This window comes from Anarrhichthys ocellatus, unplaced genomic scaffold (assembly GCF_004355925.1).
Source record: "Anarrhichthys ocellatus isolate YVR2014 unplaced genomic scaffold, GSC_Weel_1.0 scaffold217, whole genome shotgun sequence".
NCBI lineage: Eukaryota > Metazoa > Chordata > Actinopteri > Perciformes > Anarhichadidae > Anarrhichthys > Anarrhichthys ocellatus.
The window spans coordinates 82,523-85,975 of NW_022280247.1; positions in this window are offsets into that span (position 1 = coordinate 82,523).

Consider the following 3,453-nt stretch of genomic DNA (forward strand, 5'->3'; position numbering starts at 1 on the left):
ACAACCAGAGGAGTCGCCCCCTGGTGGACACGAGAGAGAATGCAGCTTTAACACGTGAAGCTTTGACTTCTCTTTTAGAAGGTTGTCTCCTGAGTGTAACTACACAACAAACAGCTGATCAGCTGTGACGAACCTCAAACTAAATTCCCGTCGCTTTAAAATTAGGCTTTTAACGGTGAGGAGGCGAGGAAAGGAATCGAGAAATGAGAAAGAAGCCCAACAGTTCCTCCTGCTTGTTTGATTAAACGTCTTCAGTAGGAACCAACGAGACGCAGACAGGAAGTTGGACCGAGTTGAGAGACGGACCAACACAGATAATAGAGAAACAGCAGACGGCACTGATCCAGGTTCAGTTTGCAGGTTTTTATTTTTAGCACATGAGCCGATCAGCTTCACGTCACTGCTGGACTACATCTCCCATCATCCCCTCTGGGTGCCACAGAGACAAACGGGGAAGACCAATAGTGAGGGAAGACAATCAAAGGAACAAATCAGTGAAAACATTCATCAACATGTGTTTCTGAGAGAAGTATGGAAGCCCACAGGGGCCATTAATAAACTGATCGTCATCATTTCACACGTTAGTTTTACGAAGAAAAAGAAAAAGTAAAGTGCAACAATCCAATCTGCATTTTCATTTTATCGTATTGTCTTCTGAGTTAAAATGAAGAAGCTGTTTAATATTTAATTCATACGTCGTACCCGTCTGTACAGCGAACAATAATGCAAGAATAATTAGAATACATAACAATAATCACAGGAAAAGACAACAACCCGTTTACATTCAGAGTTTCATCACCGAACAAACGCGTCGAGTGGATTTTATTCCTCGTGAACCGTTGAACTGGAGACGTGTTGCATTTAAACTCACTTTAACTAGAATCTTCTGCCCAAACGTTGTCAAATTCCTTCATTTCTTTTCTTACAAAGTTAAAAAGGTTAAGTTGAAAAATCTGTCGTTAAATCTGTGAAACCAGATTTATTTTTTTGTGATCATCCTCACGAAGTCAACAGAAACCAGCAGGAAGCTGTAAAAGTACAAAAGTCTGAATGTTATATACAAAAATAATTTTCCAGTAAAACTCAAAAAGAGGAGACAATTCACGAAAAATAAACCGTTTAATTCTCAAAAGCTCCTCAAACAGTGAAACGCAGCTTTAACTGAGCAGCATCTGTCACATTTAAACCTATTGAAATGAGTTGATGTGCAGCAATTTCATTTATTTGCAATTGAACTCTTTTATTTTGGGACGCAGCGACCGCCGTGTCCGGTCGTATTAAAACGTGTCATGTGAGCTGCCGACGTGCCTCTGAGCAGGAAACCTGCCTTTAATCACAGTTACGTACGCATACATGAGTTCCAGTTCATTTCATCCAGTTTTTAATAACTTCAACGAGTTTCATTGTTCTTCTTGACAGAATCAGAACTTTAAGACGCTGAAAAAAATAAAATAAAATCTGTCATGGTTTGAGAAATTACCTAAAAAAACATCTTGAAATAATAATAATAATGATTCCATAAAGATATCTATATTTTTAAATCCTGTTTAAACAAATGATCCTTTTCTGTAGACGAGATAAAAACTTTAAAAGCTCTGTCCTCTTTTTATTTTCCGCTATCTTCTGGACGCTATTCAGCTAGCTATTCGTTTGGTGATAACTTTCCCTTGTTGCACAGCTAATATGTCCGTTAGTTTTTTCCTTTTGATTGTTTTCATTCTGATTTCATATTGTGACTTAATCAAAGTTGCGAAAGGCCAAAGGGCGACTGTGGGTAAGTGGGGAGCAGGGCTGTCCTTCAATCAGAGGATCGGTGGTTCGATCCCTGGCTCCACTAGTCGCATGTCGATGTGTCCTTGAGCAACACACTTCACCCCAAAAGCTGCTCCCGTAGTTGTGCCTACGGTGTAGAAATGTGATGGAATCTGAATTATAAGTCGCTTTGGATAAAATCGTCTGCTAAATGAATGTAATGTTTCACATTGACTTCATTAGTTTTAGATTTAGTTTCTCTTTAGTTGTTAGCTCTGTTAGCTTCTTAACTGCTACATTAGCTTGTTAATGTGAGCCTGCAAGCTTTTAGCTTGGTTAGCTCATCAGCTACAGATGTTCACCACAAACTACCAATTTGTACACAATGAGTCGACTTAAAGTAGCTAGCTAGCTAACATTAGCGTAACTTTACCATGTTGCACAGCTGTCATGTTAGTTAGCCAATTGTTTTTCCTTTTGATTGTTTTCATTGTAATTTAATCAGTTTCAGATTGACTGCTTCAGTTTGAGATTTAGTTTCTCTGTAGCCGTTAGCTCTGTTAGCTTCGTTAGCTCCTCGTTCAGAGTGCAGCTGGTCCTGATCTGAAGAGACGAACAATCAAAGAGATCTGGTCTTGTTGGGTCTAATCAAGTATGTTTCAGGTGTTTGAGGATTTGGGTGTTTGGATTCAAACATCAGTCTAGTTCTTGTCAAATGTTTACAGCTGAGACTACAGGATCCACCTGCTGGTTCACCGTGGCCTCCAGAGTCTCAGAGAACATTTACATTCAGGAAGAAGAGGAAGAGTTTGAGGTAAACTGGCTCCTGCTGTTGGCTCTTCATTCGTGCATAGTATACGATTGTCCTCGTCTGGAGGTCTTTAAAGGTCCAAGAACTTGTACCTGGAAAGGGTCTGTGTCTTTTCTACCTGATCCTCAGGTGGACCTGAACAAAACCAGAATCTGAGTCAAATTGGAAGAGGACTTCAGTCTGCTTACACAGTAGTTTGTACGATGTCAAACACCAGGAATGAATCTACCGTCACTTTCAGAGTCCTGAAGCTCTTCACCTCTGACCTCCACAGGATTCAAGACATACTCCTTCAAACATTACTGACCCTGCATTCGTACCGGCAGCTGTTTCGTCTTCATGTCCAGCCGAAATATAACTTCATCTAGTTTAGATTCACAAATATTCATAAAACCAAAATAAAAAGGTTCAAAGGGATGGTTTTGCTTCGTCTCTGAACTCTTCGTCTCTGAACTCTTCGTCTTGGCACATTTTCTTTTGTTAAAAGTACCTCAAGTGTTTGTGCAACCAAAAAGAGACTTTAAGGAATTTTCAAAGCCTGGCAAAGGGTTTAAGGATACTTCCAAATGACGTGACTTGAGTAAAATTTATGCTACAAACTGTTTCTATGGGGAAGATGTTTGTTGTGCCCCTCAGCACTGAGCTGTATCCGACAGTCCTGGTCCCTCCTGACACCCGGAAATAAAAACCTGAATGTTTCCTAATAATTTAAAAGTGGTTGATCCAGTTCTCAGCAGCTTCGTCTGAAGTCCAACAAGCAGAAGCAGAAGTTCAGTTTCTGGTCTTTACTGGACCTGTTCGTACCAGAGGGAGTCCGTGGGGCTCACATGAGGCTCTTCTGGTCTGGGTTTAGTTTGGTGCTGTTGAAGGGGGGGGGGGGGGGGGGGGGG